This window comes from Pongo pygmaeus, chromosome 6 (assembly GCF_028885625.2).
Source record: "Pongo pygmaeus isolate AG05252 chromosome 6, NHGRI_mPonPyg2-v2.0_pri, whole genome shotgun sequence".
Classification (NCBI taxonomy): domain Eukaryota; kingdom Metazoa; phylum Chordata; class Mammalia; order Primates; family Hominidae; genus Pongo; species Pongo pygmaeus.
Genome location: NC_072379.2, coordinates 111628864 through 111649598, shown reverse-complemented (window position 1 = coordinate 111649598; position 20735 = coordinate 111628864). Strand labels below are relative to the sequence as shown.

At 33.5% G+C, this 20735-nt stretch overlaps 1 long non-coding RNA gene across 1 annotated transcript in view; it reads left to right on the top strand.

Annotated features, from left to right (window-relative positions):
• Positions 1–20735, top strand: part of LOC129040017 (uncharacterized) — a 41544-nt gene that overhangs the window by 14916 nt on the left and 5893 nt on the right. Inside the window, exons 3-4 of the long non-coding RNA XR_008503528.1 lie at positions 531–649; positions 7869–7936. This is a non-coding gene — a long non-coding RNA (uncharacterized LOC129040017). The remainder of the gene's footprint in view (positions 1–530; positions 650–7868; positions 7937–20735) is intronic.

The window sequence follows — 20735 nt, the reverse complement described above, 5'->3', positions numbered from 1 at the left end:
TTTGATTTTAAGGGGATGGCAAAACCAAAATGCATGGGGAAATTACAAAATTTAAGTAGTTTTATGATGTTGTTATGACTATGTTCCTTGATCTGTGGTAGCTGACTTCTGAGTAGTCATTGAAGGAATCACTTCTGATCTCTAAGATTTAGTCTTGAATATGAGTTTTTCAGCCTTCCTTTGTCCATGCCATCCCCAGCCCCAGTCTCTTGGAATAATAACAATCCCCATTCAAGAGGAATCCTCCTGCAGGCCTGAGGGCCCAATTCGTGAAGACAAAGTGTTTGCTTTTTCTTACAATGAGTGACAATCAATATATCTCACAAGAATGTTTTCTTTGGATCCTTTCCTTACAAGGATTTCTGCTACCATTTATCACCAATTTAAAAGGAACATATTAGAATATATGCTATTGCAAGATTTGTTAATTTTAAAACACAAAATGGTGAAAATAATTAGATATAGTTAAGTTTAAATTGTCTACACTGTGCTCCAAACTCCAAATTGAATTAAATTAATTTTTGCTTTAGGGTTTGAAATGGAAATTACAAGCGCAATATTACAAAAGTGTGGATTTTAGTTACAATGTCTCTATGAGAAAGTCTAAAAGTTAAACATAAGCAAAACAACAAAAACATCTAAATACCAGGTTAGTTTTCTCTTAATCTCATATTTTTGTTTTAAATGTACACATTTCTGAACTACTTACCAATACTTCTTTTGTCTTTAATTTTTACCTCTTTTAATGTATCACCATCAATTTGATCACCATCAATTTGTTTTCATTAGATGATTATCTAATCAAAGTGGGTATGGAAGATGATTATTTGCGAAAATAGGCTTCTTGAGGGCAGATTTTATGTTTAATGCTTCCTTTTATCCCTAGGAAAAAAATGTTTTAAATGTAATACCTTAGACTTTAAATTTTTCTACTTTTGCATTTTTGTAATTCTTTTCATCTGTGCTTGAGTTTATAGAATCCTTAAAAATGGTTTCCCACCTTAAATGAGTAGCACTGACCTTATTCACAAAGGGTGTTTACTCCGAGATAATTAACAGCGGAATTACATTTATAATGATTCAAGGCCCAAAGTACCAGGTGAACAAATTTGCATTTTCTGCAGTTCATTATGGAGTTTGGGAGGAACATGCAAAATTTTTCTCTAAGACAGTGGATAAAATAAGTAGAAAAAATAATTAATAATACCATGGGTTCGTTATATCCTGTGGTTTATAATTTTATTCTGAGCCAACTATTTTGAATTTTTAAACTTTCATTATTACTTTTATTTGGTGTAAATCAAATTCATCGGTCCAAATTAAGATATTAATATGGTAAGAAATTTTAGTAATCAGTCTTTGGTGTATTGTAGCCATCAAATCATTTATCCATGAATAATTAAAACAATTCAAAAGAACCATATCTTTCAGCCATACATTTCCCAAATATGTTTGTTGAGAAATAGAAGTAATTATCCTACTATTCTACTAATAATATTCTACTAACATTATTTTATATTTACATAAGTAGACTTTACATCAAATTGTCATTCATTTTTATTTTTTTCCTTTTTCATCAAAAAAAGGATCAAAATGCACTTTCAGTCACCTGAATTCATAGCCAGACTTTTTTTAATAGGTCAGTTAATTGACGAATCCATATATTACTTGAGATCACCATCAATTTGTTTTCATTAGATGATTCTCTCATCAAAGTGGGTATGGAAGATGATTATTTGCAAAAATAGGCTTCTTGAGGGCGGATTTTATGTTTAATGTTTCCTTTTATCCCTAGGAAAAAAAATAAATACCACATGCAGAAAAATCACTTACATGATAATTGTTTATAAAACAATAAAATGCAAATCTAGTGTTTTAAATCCTACTAAGAAGTAGTATGAAATATCAAAATGTATGACTAGAATGTATCCTTTTATAAGAAAGTTCTGCTAGACTTAAATATCTATCCCATACCGGGACTTCGTATTTTACAAGTTGAGGTTCTCCCAAAGCTACGCAGCCAACAAGCTTTCATCTTTCATCTTCTATAATGAACACATTATATCCATGGAACCCAGGTCAGAGAAGATTAATGTGTACTGAACAGGGAAGGACAATTCAAGCAGGTACAATTTTTAAGGTGATTATGATCCATGCTATCCTGAGGGCATGGAAGGAAGAGGAGGTTTCCAGGGGCACAAAACCAACTCACTGGGCACGTACAACTCCTCAGATGCTTTATAATACCACTGAGTGCATGAGGGCACACACAGAGGAGCATATACAGAGGGTGCAGTGATGTATGTGCAAGAGCTCATTGGCTGTTGCCATGGAGGCAGCCAGTAATGGTGTATAGGGAACAAATAGAAGGACATAAAAAGAGATGACTGCCACATATACTGAGAAAGAAACCTGCTAAATCCTCTCCTCTCATTGGTCATCGCTATGGAGACAGCCTTTAAAAGCCCATAGGAGATGGAAATTAGATTCTAGTTTAAACACTCACACACACACACACACACAGACACACACACACACGACACACACCCCTTCTAGATGTTAGCATCCACATGAACAATATTTAAAGTCAATTTCATTATCTGTTTTCAGGAGTCAATAACATACAGCAAGGAGAATCCCCCTAGATACACAGAAAATATCGGCATTATTTAATAATGTTGAAAAACATCTTTTTTCCTACCCTGGTATTCATTTCAAAAAATTATCCAATTCATCCAGTTTTATCTCTAGGTTATATGTCAGATTCCAATACCACTGGATCCCATTAACAGGTCATCCTTTCAAATAATAAACACAATCCCCTGCTGCACAGAAAGTGCTTAAAGATCTTGAAGCCCTGATGCTTGGCAAGTAGACATTTCAAGTTTTTTCAATTGTTTACACCTTGGATAAATGTTTTTCAGTGATGCATTAATAACAAGGTTCCCCAGTACCCCATTATGTTAAAAAAAAATCAGTTGAGCTTTAACCTGCTGCTCACAAGGCATAAAGGAAATGGTCATTTCTTAAATTAGCTTTTTCTGTTTCTTTTAACATTATAATAGTTTGCACCAACTCAATTACCAATATAAGGATCATCTCTTGAATTATTTTCAGTTTTTCATTTGCTCTAACATCCTGCAGTAAGTAGTAGCTAAGCAATCTAAAACTTAGATTTATCCTGGTTCCAAAATAATACATGGCAATATACAACTTGGTCTAAGGAAGATGTATATTGTAGGAAAAACATATTAAAATGATGCCTTCTGAGAATATGGAAAGTAGTCACCACTTTTTATTTACTAGGAAAAGACCCAGCAAATAGAAGAGTTGAATAACTTAGTTTTATGTGTTATAAAGAATTTTTTTCTTCCTTGTGTGATACGAATTTGTTAGGTAATAAACTAGGAAAGAGTATATGTTTGAACTTTCTCGATACTACATATTGAGGTGGAATTTCACTGTGGCTAGATTCTTTAGGAGATATGAAACAGACGTGATAAAGTGTACATTTGAAGTGACCTGGAGGTGGGAAGCATAGGTACTTATTACTCTTTGCAAGGACGATTCTAGCTATGAAAAGGAACTGGAGAGAGGGAAGAGAGAGTCACAGGTAGCTCCTGGATTTATTCCTGGAAATTTACTTTTAAAGAGCAAATAAGAAATTGTACAACCAAGGAAGGCACATGCTTTTGTTGCAAAAGTCTAACTATCAATAGGGGCCACTAATTGCTGTGGAATGTTCTGGGCCACTTTTCTAGCTGAGGGGAAGGATTATGTCTTCTGCTTAAAAAATAGAGAGCTAGAGACAGGTCAAAATAAAGATAGACTGTCCACCAACCCAATGCAACCAAATATTTAACATAAACCCTTCTGCCCTCCAAAGGTCAGAGCCAAACAAGCTACACTCTATGGGAACTTAACTGAGTTTTCATTATGTCAGTATGGCCTAGAATCATAGATTTTCTTGACTGGAGATCAGCCCGTATTTGGAAACGATAAAGCTCTATCTATGCACTTGATGTCAGAAGTAATCCTGAACCCAATGTACCTTAACATTTATGGAATACATCTGCCACAAGCTGTCTACACAACAGCGTGACAGATGAAAAGAAACACCAGAACTATGCAGAGGATGGACTGGATCTTATCAGTGAGACTGAAACATGTGCTTATGTGGATTCTAAAACGCTCCGCGGTGTCTAACTTTTATTTCTTTGACACCTAAAACGGGATGCAACCTTCAAGCATGACCAATCTGTTATTTTTAAACAGAGGGGAAAATCTGGCAATGTAAATAGAAAGTATCATTGTTTACATAGGTTTTTTAGAATTTGATCTGAAATTTTAGCAAGTTGCAGAATGGGCTGTGAAGCACAACATTTCATCTCTTTGATTCTAGACACTATCCTCAGAAATTTGATTTGAAAAATGAGCTTCATTTTCAAAGAACATATTGTAAGTAATAATAATAATAGTATTGACTTATTTAAATCAGTCATAATGATATAAAAAATCTTAGAAAATTGTTTAATTTTCCTGGGAATCTAATACTCTTATTTTAGGTTATTACACACAGAGATTGTTAATGTAGTTTTAAGTTAATTGATTTTTCATGCTGTAACTTTCGTTGCCACTATACAGATTTTCAATTGCAAGGAAAGCTCTCTAGGGGTTATTTCCCCTTAATTTCTTTGTATTATTTAATTTGTATTTTAACTCCTTTTACTATCATTCTTAATCCTCTTAATTATAAACCTGAAATTTCTGTAATTGCCAACCAATGAATGGGAGTGCTTGGACTGTGACCTCCACATCCAAGCAGTCTGACTTGTCATGGGCACAGTTACTATGTGATGAAACTATAGCATTTACTTATACTCAAATATATAAATATATATCATATATTATATATGATATAAATGTATATCATATATAAATAAATGTAACATTTATTTATACTCAATTATGTTATTTTCTTTTTTTATTATACTTTAAGTTCTGGGTTATATGTGCAGAATATGCAGTTTTGGTACACAGGTATACACGTGCTTTGGTGGTTTGCTGCACCCATCAACCTATCACCTACATTAGGTATTTCTCCTAATGTTATCCCTCCCCTAGCCCCCAACCCCCCGACAGGTCCCGGTGTGTGATATTCCCCTCCCTGGGTCCATGTGTTCTCATCATTCAACTCCCACTTATGAGTGAGAACATGCGGTGTTTCATTTTCTCATCTCGCGATAGTTTGCTGAAAATGATGGTTTCCAGCTTCATCCATGTCCCTGCAAAAGACATGAACTCATTGTTTTTTATGGCTGCATAGTATTCCATGGTGCCACATTTGCTAAATCCAGTCTATCATTGATGGACATTTGGATTGATTCCAAGTCTTTGCTACTGTGAATAGTGCTGCAATAAATATATGTGTGCAGGTATCTTTATTGTATAATGATTTATAATCCTTTGGGTATGTGCCCAGTAATGGGATTGCTGGATCAAATGGTATTTCTGGTTCTAGATCCTTGAGGAATCACCACACCGTCTTCTAAAACATGTATTCATATTAGGATATTTCAGCAGGAATAATAACAAAGTTTCCCCATTCCTACAAATCTGTTTATCAAATCATTAAAAAAAAAAAAAGACATAAAAACCACAATAGATAGTTGAGAAATAACTTGAATGAATCAACAGGTCACAAAAAAGCTGATTGAAAAAATATGCAACCTCGCCAGAATTCAAATATACAAAATAAAATTTAAAAATATTTTAGTATGTTATAAACTGTCCTAAATAAATAATCATATACTTTTATATTATAAAATTTGTAGCAAATGATAATATGAAAATGATATATTTTAAAGATTAGGTAACTTTGAGCAAAGTTTAAAAGACCACAAATATTTGGGTAAAATAAGAGAGCATCTTCATTAACCTGTAACAATTATGAATCTTAATTCTTCTGTTCCTTACAGATTTAAACAGACGGTTTTTTCTCTCAAGTTTTTTTTCAGAGTTCCTCAACTGTTGGAGTTAAAAATGTTACTGTACCCTTTCTCATTTTAATAGTTATCTATGATCTCAGCTTACCTTTAACTTAGCTAGTAAAGTAATTTCCCAGAGGGTTAACTCATTTCTTCAGAGTTCTAACTTTTCCTTTCTTATGGGATTTGACAGAAAGAGACTATGGTTGTATAGGTCCTGCATTTCCCAGAATAACTTCTGTGTGACAGAATTTTTCAAATCAGCAGAAAAATTTCCTCTTCTGACCATATTTCTTTTTCATACCTATTCTTCTCCCTTTTTGTAACCAGAACTTATTTAAATCCAAATTCCCACAGCACACTTGGGCTCACATCGCGTTTTCCCTTTAAAGCCATAGGAGACTTTAGCTCACTTATAAGTCTACTTCTTGTTATTTAAGAAGACAAGTCCTTTCATTTTAAAACAGATTATAAAATACATTTAAACAGATATGTAAAATTGTTTCTCTATACCAACTAATTTATCCTCATAGTTGCACAAAAGAACAGATTTAATCTATTACTGCATTCTTCTAATTCAGTGCTCCCAGAGAATAAATTATGATATTCAGAAATGTCATATTTCTTAGTAATATCATTAATTTAAACTTTTGATAAAACAATGCTACATATTTGAAAACAGATAAATATTTCTGATCTCACATTACTGACAAGATACTTTCAGTGATTACAAATAAACTCTGTATTTTTAGTAGCTCAGTTATTTTTTTAAATTCCCATTATTTCAGAAACCACCTAAGAGTAAAACTAAAGATTCTAAAAATAGTAAAGTTGAAATATTCTTCTGTATTTTTCATTGAAATATTTTATGTCTATAATTTCTTTTAATTAGGAAAAAAATTCTAATTTTCTTACAACAGAAAAAAACTACAACTCCAGTCTCATTTTCTGTTAACCCTTCCCTGCCCATTATTATATCTAGCTGCCTGAAATGCCTCTGGGTTTTCCTTTGCATTTTACAGATTCTTAATCATTTTTCAAGATCAACTCAAAGTCCAATATAGAGCTATCATTAACAACCAGATCTGAATCATTCATTGCACTATCTGTGTTCCTCTAGGTCTTTATTCATACTACTTTCTACACATTTAGTATCTTTTCTTGAAGTTTATCTCACATACATTTATATCTCTTTTCAGTTTGTCAGATTCTTAAGGGCAAACATAATGTCATCTTTTACCTTTATATTTGCAAAGTCTGGCAAAGTTGCTGGTACAAAATAGATGCCACATGAACATTTAACGAAAAGATAAATCAGTGTTAAGATTAGGAACATAGAGCAGTAAGACCTAGACAGGAAGCAAAATACTTCAGCCGAGACGGGAGGAAAGGTTGTAAATACACAGTATTGCTCCTTCATAAAGAAGCTTTCACCATTTCAAGGGTGAGTGAAAAAAATCTTGGGAAGAAAATTCATCAAATAATTATGAATTTGTTTTCAAAGCATTCATACTTCTGGTTTGGCCAAACTACAAATGGCTATGAATTGATTTCACAACATATCCTCTAAGGAATCAGGAAGAAACCAAGAAAAGCACGATTCAGAAAATTAGAGAATAGTTCAATGGGGTCATTAACATCTTATCTATTATCAGATCAGGCTGTCGTTAGAAAGAACAAATGCAGCTTAATCCTATTTTAGGACCAGAGGTGGGAAACAAGAAGCCTATGAAACCTTTAATATCTTTTGTATTAGCCAGAGTTCTTCAGAGAAACAGAACATATATATATGTGTGTGTATATATATATATATATACACACACACACTATCTTATAAATATATAAACATTTATATGATACAAATATATCCTATTATTATAGGAATTTGTTATCTCAATTATGGAGGGTGACAAGTCCCACAGTCTGCCATCTGCAAGATGGAGAACAAGGTAAGTCAGTGGTATATTTCACTGTAAGTCCAAAGCCCTGATAAACAAGACCATCAGTTTCCAAAGCCTGGAGAATATAGATGCCCCAGCTCAAGAAGAGGGAGCAAATTTATTCTTCCTCTGCCTTTTTGTTCTATTCAGTCCCTCAGTGAATTGAATGAGGCTCACCCACATTGGGGAAGGAAATCTTCTTTACTCAGTCTACCAATTCAAATGTTAAGGATCCATAAAGACCCTCATTTGACATGCCCAGAAATAATATTTACCAGCTATCTGGGCATCCCTTAGCCTAGTCAAGTTGACACATAAAATTAACCACCACAGTCTACAATATCCAAATAGACATATATCTTCTTCCTCAAGGGCACTAAGTAAAGTCTTTCTTTAGTTGAAACATGTGAGTGGGCTAGGAATATTTTAGGTAAACTAGTTCTTATACCTCAAGCTAGTCAGAAGCTGTTCTCCAGTGCAAGCAGTTGTAAGACTTTGAATGTATTCTGGTCAGAGTAAGCAGAATGTGAAAGTAAACACTTGAAAATTCTTGCCCATGTTCCCCTTCTCCAAACTCCTGTAGCCTTTCCCTCTTCTGTAAACCAGTCTGTCTTCATATATATGTTAACATCATTATTAGATTCTAGTTCCTTTCACATTTAATCATATTTCAAACATATTTCTAGGCCTTATTCTTCCAAATTTGATGAAAAAAAATACATAGATTTGATAATTTCATAAATTACATGAAGGTTTTAGTAATTTAACTCTTAAAATTTAACCTTATTTTTCTAGTTCTGAGATAATCTTGTGCTAGCCTTCAGTACACTACCTCTAAATCTCAGTGGGTTACACTAATTTTATCTGTACATGTCTAATATTATAAGCCTTTGTGAAAACTACAACTCGACAAAAATAAGGTCCTTAGGCAACTCCTGTAACCATTATTCACAGACAGTCAACTCTACTCTTGTTGAAGTGGAAGATTTTTGCAAAAACTTGACATTGTCCAAACTAAGCAGCTTGTTTGGACCCTGAAGTGTAGATACACAGTCATCATTAATTGAGAAGTCTTCTGAAATTTTTGTTGTTGTTGTTCAACTTTGACTTTCTAATCTTTAGAATTTTCTAATGACTCAGAGAGACACTATTTTCTGGGGCTTCAAATAAGGTAGCAAGCTTTTATAATATATTGGCTGTAAGAGCTATAAAGATAAGTTCTTTTAAAAACGCCCTACATCATTTCCCCAGAAGCCATACTTGATCTTCTTTCTCTCACAGCCCACATTCAAACCTCTTAGGAAATCCTGATTGCTCTGCCGTCAAAATATATCCATAATCTGAATACTCCTCCCTCCCTACCCCAAGTGCTACCACTGGTCTAGATCGTTGTATTAGTCCGTTCTCAAGCTGCTAATAAAGACATACCCAAGACTGGGTAACTTAAAAAGGAAACAGGTTTCATTGACTCACAGTTCAGCATGGCTGGGGAACCCTCAGGAAATTTATGATCATGGCAGTAGGCAAAGGGGGAGCAAGGCTCTTTCTTCACAAGAAGGCAGGAAGGAGAAGTGCAAGCAGGAGAAATGCCACACGTTTATAAAACCATCAAATCTTGCGAGACTCACTCATTATCATGAGAAAAGCATGAGGGGAACCGCCACCGTGATTCCATTGCCCTTGACACATGGGGACTATGGGGATTACAATTCACCGTGAGATTTGTGTGGGGACACAGAGCCAAACCGTATCAACCCTCATGAATTACTACACCCTGAATTAATATAATTACCTCCCAAAAACTGCTTTGTTTTTATCCTTTCTTCCCTGTAGTCAACACAGAAACCAAAGAGATCACTTTCAAACATTGATTTGTTCTCTTCTGCTCAAAACTCTATAGTGGCTCCCTATTTCAGAGTAAAAGCAGAGATCCTTACAGTGGCCTACAAGGCTCTGCATGGTCTACTCCTCCATCCCATCCCCTGCATTACCTCTCTGGTCTCTTTCCCTGTCTCTCTCCACCTAAAACACATAGGCCTCCTTGTTCTTCTTCAAATATATCAGCCACTTGGCCACTTAAGACATACACATTGGTTGTGTCATTCATCTGCAATTATCCTTTACCTCTTTCAAGTCTATATTCAATATCATCTCTTCAATGGGGCTACATGACCACCTGATTTAAAATGGCAACTTTATCCTCTCTCTGGCACTATTGATCTCTCTTATCCTGCTCTATCGTCTCTTTCTCATAACACATCATCTTCTAATAAACTAAATAATTAGTTTCTTTATTGTTGACCACCATCTCTACAATATAAGCTTCTTGAGAGCAGATATTTATCTGTTTTGTGCAGTGACATATCCCAACTACCTAGAACAGTACCTGGCTCATAGCAAGTGTTCAATACATATTTATGAAATGAAAGGATGAATGAAAATGTTCCTATTATCAGCTAAACCAGTTATGAATTTAGAGTTCTTTTGCATGTAACAAAAACATGATTGCTCTGGTTTATATAGGAGTTATTTTTTCTCATGTAGACAGTCCCAGTTTTAGTACCAGATTTCTTATCTTTAGACCCCATCACCCTTAGTATGGGGTTCCTTCCTTAGGTCCTTATGAGGGCTGCTGTACTTACAGACACTGTCCACTAGCTGAGTCTGTGCCTATTGTGGATTCTTAGTCTAATGACTTCTGATTACATCTCATTGGCCAGGACAGGAGCAATGGCATTCATAGCTGCAAGGAAAATTGTGGAGTGTCTATATTTTTTAATGGACATGTTGCATCCCGTAACAGAAGATTAGAGTTAACACATGTAAATGCTTAGAACAATACACAACATAGAATAAATGGGGCATGTACATGTTAGCCATTACCATCATCTTTGTCTTTTATTTTTTTAATTCTGAAAGTGTTCTGTGAATATTTAGCCAATGAGAAAATTATAATGACTACATTGAATTAATAACATTAATATACTAAAGCTTTTAATTTATAAATAAAAGAATGATTAAAGTAGTTAAAATTCATTTGCTATAAAGAACAAAATTAACAATAAGATCTGAGAGTTTAATTTTATGGAAAATCTACACATTAAATGCTACTTTGCTTTGAATCAGGTTAAGTGCACACAGATAAAGTCATACTTACGTATGTTTTCTCAAATATTACTGATTTATTTATGTGCAAATGCCTATTATGCATCAAGAATTGTTCTAGGAACTACTCTATATTCTGTGGCCAAAACAGTAAAACCAAAAATGTCTTTCCAGAATTTACATTCTAATCATAATAATGGTATGGAATTTATATTTTAAAAAACTCTATCTATAATCCCAACTCTCCAAATAACTTTCTAAATTAATTTACCTAATTCCTGAATATTAGAAAACTTCTAAAATAAACAACTTATTTAAAAATATGTTCCCCTGAGTTTGAGGCTGCAGTGAGCCATGATCATGCCACTGCACTCCAGCCAAGGCAACAGAGCAAGGCCCTGTCAAAAAATAAATAAATAAATAAATAAATCCTCTGTATCATAAGTCTTAGATAAGAATATCATGCAAAGTGTATTTTCTTTCTCCATGTTACAGGATAAGCAGTCTATTTCTTCCAAATTTTATAAATAACTAGAGTTTATTTTGTATATGCATAGTGTACTTGCACATGTACACTAACATTTCATTTTGTTTTATTTTTAGCCTTGGTGTGCTATTCTTAACAAATTTATTTTGTTTAATTCATGTCTGTAAACATTTTATGTGTAAAGAACCTATTGATCTAGACCTAGAGAAATCATTTATTTGTAAAATTATTTTGCAGAGTCACAAATATTAAATAACATTCCTTTAAGTTACTCACAAATATATAGGATGAGTTTATGAGTGGGGAGAAATGGAAAAAGGTAATTACATTTAAAAACCCATCATTTGGAATGAGCTGTTAGCTGAAACCGATCTGAAACTATTTTATATCTTATGTTAGGTCAATTCTAAAATAGGGAACAATCATTTGGGAAAGAAATAAGCAACACAACTCAGAAATCCTATGAGAGAATTTTCAATAAAAAATTTATTTCAAATTACAGTATTTCTGTATTGTGGTGGGGAATCATCCTTACTAAGGTTATTTCTGGCTGTCAGGGACTCGGGCTCACTTCCTAGACCCCACTTGTACCCCAGGCTCCCTGTGCATCACTCCTAACACAGCAACCTTGGGCTCAGTCCCTTCACTTCTGAAAATTGCTGTTCTCATTATAGACCTATTTGGTGGAGATTGAAGGAGCTATCTCAGCCCTCTTTTCAGCGATCAACTAGTACTTGCAGTTTCTGCTCACTTTTTGTTTTCTTCCCAGTCTTTGCTCATGATAGAAGCAAAGAGGTCAAAAAACAGCTCAATCGAAAACCTAGAATAAGGCAATAGCCCAATTAGATTATGTTGTCAGACTTACAGCTTGGAATAATATGTCATAAAGTCTGAAGAATTGGTTAACCTATTACCTTTTCCCCAAACTGTTCACAAAATTGCAGTGTTTCAATCACAGGTATAAATCCTGGCTCTTTCAGACAAAGAGTTCAACCACAGTAACGATGCTTTAAATAACCACCGTTTTTTTTTTTTCTGTTTTATTTAATACGGTCATTGACTACGTAACATATATGTATTTAGTATGGATGTCCATTCTGCTTGAGGTGAAAATAAATTTTTGCAAAATACTTTACCCTTTTGGCACTGAATTTTGTGGAGATTCAGTACATAACACATATGTTCATGTCTCTACTGACTATTTCCAATTAGGACAATTCAGAGTACTTCTTTTTGCCAAAGCCTTTTAAATAACCTTTCTGGTTCTTTATTTCTGCTAAAAATAATGTGCATGTGTCTGTGTGTGTGTGTGTGTGTGTGTGTTTAAGGTTAACTGAAAACTATTGGAAATAATAAGCATATTTAAAAAGTCATAGGTTACATAATTAACATTAAATATCAATAGCTTTCTAATATTTAATCAGTAGCCATATAGAAAATCTAATGGGAGAAATAATCCCATTTGTAAGAAAGATTAAAATATAAAATACCTGTAACCTATAAACTTATAGGAAATATACATAATCCATATGTCTAAAACTTGCAAACTATACTAAGGAATTTTTTTAAAAGACCTAAATAAATCATAATACACACTATGTAATTCTACACTATGAAGATAAAAGTGTAAAGATGTCATTTCTCCCCTAAATTATTCAATAAGTTAAATGCAGTAACAATTAAAATACCAAAAGGATTTCTTTTTCAACTAGACAAAATTATATAAGAATAATCTAGAAAAATAAACATGTAAGGATATTAAGAAAATTCTAAAATTGAAGAGTGAAAGTGAGTAGCCCGACTAGTTCTTAAGATGCCATGTAGCTTCAGTAATTAAACAGTTTAGTACTTGAGAAGAACAGATTATTAAAGTCAAGAAGTAGACCAAAATACATATAGATATTACCTTTATGTCAACATTGTGTTTCAAATCAATGTGGAAAAACTTCTGTTTAATGAAAACTAAAATTATAACCATAAACAGAGTCAAACAACACACAAGAAAAAAAATTTTTTTTTTTTTTTTTGAGACAGAGTCTTGCTCTGTCACCCAGGCTGGAGTGCAGTGGCACAATCTCGGCTTACTGCAAGCTCCACCTCCCAGGTTTATGCCATTCTCCTACCTCAGCCTCCCGTGTAGCTGGGACTACAGGCACCTGCCACCACCCCCGGCTAATTTTTTTGTATTTTTTTAAGTAGAGACGGGATTTCACCATGTTAGCCAGGATGGTCTCGATCTCCTGACCTTGTGATCCGCCTGTCTCGGCCTCCCAAAGTGCTGGGATTACAGGCGTGAGCCACCGTGCCCGGCAGAAAAAGATATTTTCAACATGCAAAAAAAGATTAGTTTCATTAATTTACAAAGAAATCATACATAAGAATCAGTAAGGAAAAGATGAAAAAAATCAAAGTGGACAATGGTAAAGATATGCTTGAGTGTTTCAATAGACAAGAAATACAAATTGCCAATTAGCAAGTAAAATTTTCAATCTCAAGTTAACAATTTAAGAAATACAAATCTAAAAAAATTTTACAAATAATATTGACAAAAATGTAGAAGTCTAACAATATCCAATGCGGGTAAAGATTTGAGACAAGGACACTCTTACATACTGGTTATAGAGGTACAAATTGATTTAAGCTTTCAGGAGGGTATTTGGCAATATCGATCCAAATTTTAAAACCACATACTTTTTGGCCAGAAATTTCTCTGCTAGGCATTTACCCAGTGGAATGTTTGCAAAAGTGCAACAGGATATATGTGCTAGAATCTCTGTGGGAGATTGGTTTAAAATATTAAGCTACAATCATATAATGGAATATGCAGTCATTTATAAAGAATGAGGGAGATTTATATATGCTGATAAGGATATAATTCTAAAATATAAAATTCTTAAGTGAATTTTCAGATGAGGAACTATATGTATGAGTGTATTTATATTACATATAAATATTATATATAATATTTTGTGAGAGAGAAAGAGAGAGGAATCTTTTCTTTTTCTGGAAGAAAGAAAGAAAAACGTGCCTGTGATTACTTAGACAAAAAGTACCGAGGTTGTAAGTGAAGGTATTTGGAAGGAGATAGAAAAGGAAAGCTTTCCCCTTTCAGTTTGTATCTTTCTATACCACATAGATTTTCCTTATCACATTCAAATATTTATTTAACATGTCAATGCATTACCTAGGTGACAAAATGTTAGGCCAGTATTTACTTTCATTATTGTATTTATCTAAATTAAAAATAAAACAAAAATTAATGCTATTGTAACATTTCAAATAAATTGCTTTACATTGTCTATAATTCACTCTAAAATACTTCAGTATAGACAATATGATAGATTAGTTTCAGTTTAATCTTGCCCTAGGTAATTATCATTTGAAATATACTAATCAGGAAGATCTACTTCAGGGGCAGTTAGTTAGCATTGACCCAAACCTGCAATCCAGAAGCTGCTACACCAGGCTCTCAAGTACGGTATTTTATCTCTGGTCAACACCAAAGGCTTTAGATGTTAAAAGTGATTTTCACTGGTGAAATGAATGATGCTCAGATGCATGCATTGGTTAGAAATAATGTACAGATTTTCCCACCTTTGAATGAATATCTTAGTATCTAGGCAACTAATGTCCTAACACTTCTGAATAAAGCCCCAGCTTATGATTATAAATAAATAATTTGACTGCCTGATGGAGGATTTTTGTCACCTGACTCTGTTAAAAGGTTAGCTGTATTTGACACTGAAATATACATTTGTCTCTATTGATGTTTGTATGCAAGTTTCTGTTAGAGTGACTAAAATGATACAGTTTGCAGAACAGGTTTTATGATTTTTTTTCAATAAACATTGCTATGAAATCTTTGTATGTGCAGCAAATTTGGTCTGAGACTCATTTTCATTGTAACATATCATCTCACAGTGAAGTTATGGAGGAGGAAACCTACAGCCCTCACCTAAATTTGAATTATGGGAAGTCGCTTCACATATCAACCCCAAAAAGATGAGTTATTGTGAATGACCAAATTATTTTAGATGAGCGTGCAACAAATTTATAATACAAGTCTTAAGGGTAGTAGCTACAAGAAGGGCGCTTAGAAACAATCACAGCATGGTATACTCCCTCTTAGTTATCATACCCTATCTCCAGAAATACAGACATGGAATTAGAAATTTAAGATTTGATTATGGCACCTTTATATTTCTTTATTAAGCTTATAGAATTGTCTATTCCCCCCAACTTTCCTGTGTCATTTGAGATCACTATCATATTTCCAATTCTCCACCCCACTGAGCATTTTTGCCTGGCATGTTGGCAACTTTTCTCTGCAAATATGAAAGTATTCTGCTGGTTTCTCAATAAGCAATGCCCAAGGACTTGTTTAGGGCCTTTCATCATTCTGCCGAAAGCCATGATAAAATCTGCTGACTGCAAAAAATCCTGAATTCACAGTCAAAATATAGTCCTTCATAACATAAATTTCTGTTTTGATTCCAATTATCTTCATTTAGCGTTGCCAGGATACCCACATTACCTGAAATAACAGTTGGATTTTTTGGACAAAGTTTATTTTCTCACCAGTTTTACTCTTTGGGCATGTGCCACTTTTTAATTCCTATCCAAAAACTTAAATCATCTAATCATTTATTAATTAACTTTTAGAATTTCATCCCATTTAGGTCTGTTTTAAAAGATGTTCATTCTTTAAATATAATATAGTTCCAAGAGTAGTTAAAATAAGTTTGAATATCTTGCCTTTGCAAATCTAAATCTTCTGTGTGCTTCCCGGGTAGTTTATGTTGGTATACCACTTTGGCATTATCAATTTAAGTTATATTTAGAGCTCCTCAGTCTCATAATATCCTCCCCTATGTCCCTTAACACAATTCTGACTGAGAATATTAAATATATATTATTTAATCCTCAAACAAGACATCATCATCTATATTACAAATTAACTCCTTGATTGGGAAAAATTACGTGAGACTATTTTATTCTTCTCATCTGGAAATGAAACTGCACATCTTGCCATGAATTTTACACTGTGCCCTCAGATCACCTGATACCTGTGAAAACAGTTCTAATTACTAGAAACACAAAATCTGCGAAAGATCTCAGGGACAGTCTGGTTCAGTACAGTTATTTTACAGGAAAAATTGTGTTTCTCAGAGAGGTTTAACAGGTTGCTCAGGGTTATTTAGCATGTCGGTGACAAAGGGAAACCAGAACCCAATTTCCTGACTCTAGCCCATTTCCCCCAAGGATATCACACCACTTTCTTCTTCAATTAAGTGATTAACTAAGGTTTTTTTCATGAACAGTCTGGAAAAGCCAACATGTCAGCAATGAAGAGTATGGTGAAATTGAAATAAAATCCATATGGAAATTTCAAACTCCATTATTTAGATCTAGATAGATACCCTGAAGAATAGCAACGTTAATTCCTTATCACCTTTAACAACAACAAAAATAATATCTGTTTTATGCTTTGTCCTTCATATTCCCAGATGAAGGGAGGTGTGAAATTGATGGTGTTATTCCTTTTTTATTTCTTTGTAGTCATCATATAAAATTAGAAACCCTTAAAATATTTCTCTGATTGAGCTCCCCTGAAGCATCCTTTTCGTTTCATTCTTTGTGTTTCACATTTCATTCTTCATTTTGCTTCTAACCCTAAAACTGTCAACTTCTTTCCCTGTCCTTTTCTCAATGTTAAATTAACAAATAATGGGCAAATAGGTTCATAAATAGGTGAAATTATAAAGTACGCTCTTTCACTCTGAAGCCAAGATAAATTTTCAGTTATATACATTTAATGCTTTCTAGTAATTGGCAAAGAATCTGAATGGTGCTTCATTCAAATGAATAAATGACTCCACAGCATGAAATAGTATGGTAATAATATGGGATGTGCTACCCAGAAAAAGTAAGGATTTTATATCTACCAAATTATGGACAAAATCTAACATCTGTTACAATCATGAAAGGTGTGGGTTAAAAGTTTTTTTAAAAATTAACTAAGATATACAATGTCTTAGAAATGCCTAAATATTGTTGAATATTGCCAATTAATTTTTTTTTAATTTAGCTTGGCATTTTCTCATTTCCTTTGACAACATGTTTTGTACCGAGCTTTTTGTACCCTTCTTTTAAAAACTCAAGGTACTTTTACCATCTACTCTGCAATGTCAACGCACTCTCATTTCTCATTCTGTAGTTCTCATTTCTCATTCTCATGGTGTGGTTCTTTGTTTTTTTCTTCAAGTACCAAATTTGCAAGTAGAAAGATCTGTGTTTCTAAATGCATGGGCCATGATACACTTGGAGCAGTGACTACCAAAGAGGCATGTTTATAACTGAATTCAGACACAGGGGAATGAAAGACATTGTCAATTTTTATTTATTTTTTATTCTTTGAGGAACTATCTCTGTGGTCACCTTCTATGAACGATAGTTTCCTTATCCATACAACAAAGATCCAAAATACATCATCTAAGTTCTAATTATAGGAAATTAAAGCAGCTACTTCAATGTCTATCCTATAACATAGCATAGTAACATAATTAGGTAATGTTATTCAGCAATTTGTTAGCCCACAACACTCCCCTTTCCTGTTGCCTGCCTGAACTCAGGCTTGGAATAAACATACATTTCCAAAAAGCCCATAAAGATGTAATTATGAGATTTTCTACTCTGGTAGCAGGTCGACAGATAATGAAGTCATAGTCTTTTTAATTGTAAAACCACAACACATGATATGATAGGCACTGTGATAAGCTTAACACCTTACTATATTCAGGATTTGGAAGATGAAATTAAGTAGATACTCTTTGAAATTGCTGTTGCCCAATACATTTAAATGTACCTTCTCCCCGTTGGATTTTTAACTATTTCCTTTATATGGCTATAAAAGAATAAAAACTGACAGATTTGTATTATGCTACAACATATAGTAGAACTCTGAGTAAGACATCATATATTAGAATTATATAATTATAAAATTGGGTTATAGACCCTTGTGATGAGGTATTTATTTTACTTACCAACACTGGCATCCAGTCATAGGAACTGAACTGTAAAGTAAAAGTGACCCTCCTTGACAAGAGTAAACACAAGGAATTAAGATGAAAGATGCCTTAGTTTATGTAATGTTTGGATTCCAGTGATTATTATTCTGAAAATAATCTTGAGTGGCACATTTGACATTTTCTGAAGCCAAAGTAAGTTTGATGTTAGATATTGAAATGCAATGATTGAGATAGTTCATTGTCAGGTTTTCTATTTTTTCTAGAAAATTTTAGAGTTATTTAAGAAATCTTAAGAATCAGTTCCCTTAGATGTGATTCTAAGGCTACCTGTCTTATTTGTGAATACAGATGATTTTAAAACAAAGAGGAAAAGGGAGAAGATGGAAAAACTTAAGAAAAAAATAGTATTATCTAGTTAAAGAATCTTAAATAGCCATTAGTTATAAATCCTAAAAATTAACGCCATTACTTTAATAATGAATAATCAAGAAGATTTAAAACTTGGTATATTAGTCTACTCAGGCTCCCATAAGAAAATACCACAAACTGGTGGTTTAAACAATAAAATTTATTTTCTCTCAGAAGTCTGTGATCAAGATGCTAGTAAATTCAGTTTCTGGTGAGGGCTCTCTTCTTGGCTTGCAGATAGCTGCCTTCTCAAAATGTCCTCAACATGGTCTTTCCACTATGCATGTGTATATATAGAGAAAAAGCTCTTGCATCTCTTTGTCTTCTTATAAGGACATCAGTCCTATGAGATTAGGGTTCTACCCTTGTGACCTCATTTAACCTTAATGATTTTTTTAAAGGCTCTTCTCCAAATACATTGGGATTGGGCAGCACAAAATGCATTTGGGGGAGGGGAGAACACAATTCCATTCATAACATGTATCTTTTGGAATACCCCCAAAATATTGGCTTTTCTACTTCAGGTCAAGCATTTCGTGATAATTGTTATAAAATGTTTACTAATTGTGATAATTACAGACAGTTAATTTTTAATTCACAAGACCATCTCAATATTATATTATAAGAATTTTATGCTTTTCCCCCAAGAAAAACAATGCAGAAAGATTGTAGCACAATATAGTTAGCAAATTTATGTTGAAAGGAGAATGTAAATGTCTCTGCTCCCTTCTTTAAGTAAGCTCAGTCCCCCTTTTTGGGACCATGCCTTTCATAATTCTTGATATGTTATAAAGAAGGATTACAAGATGGGCTCACATATACGGAAATTTCTCCTTATAATAATGGTAACAGTACAGGAATAGCAGAGTAGCTAGTATCAGACTAAACCTCTTGTAGACATTAATTACAAACTCTTGTAGACATTAATTACAAATTACAAGAAAAAAATACAAACACATACACAACTATTTGAAAGCATTATAAAGTGATCAAAAGCAGGTAGGAACTGAAAAGGAATTCGATTCTTGAAAGGAGAAAACGGCACTCAATAAGACCCATATTTATATATATATATTCCCCTAAGGCCATAGAGCAATTAGAACACAAACAGAAAGCCACAATTTTGTTGGCTTAAGTATCAGAGGACAGAATTTGAGGATGCTGGTAATTGGAAACTTTGTAAATAAATCCACAAAGGAGGGTGCCATAGAGAGGCAAGACTTAAAATCTTGATATAGACTACTTTTAAACTTTTGGATAACCCCAAACTGCACATGTCTAGGTCAGAGTCCAAGGAGGACAGGGAATGGCAACTGAAGTAAGGTTTTAAAAGCTAGGCAAGTAATCTAGCTGTTGACTACATCATAGAAAATGGAGTCTGAAGTTTGTCTTTAGTCCAGTTGAAGGGGCTTGGTAAATGCCTAGAGCTTTCCATTGAAATACCAGAACAATCATAATTTTTTATTCTAAAAATAGTCTACTTTCTAAGATTGAATTATATATCCTAAGACTAAGAGCAAAGCTAAACGCTAAGATTATGGGTAAAACCTTCTAGGGAAGTATAACAAAGTATAAAATTCAAGCCTTGACATGTTCAAGGTGATCAGCTAGTAACTTCACTGACTGGGCACATAAAAATTAACACTTCTCAGGAGATATTTAAAAACCCTGAGTCTCTATAATGCATCATTCACAGTTTGCACTCAAAAAGTACTAGACATGCCAAGAAATAAAAGAGTAAAACCCCTAGTCAAAAGAAAAAAGAATCAATAGAAAAAGG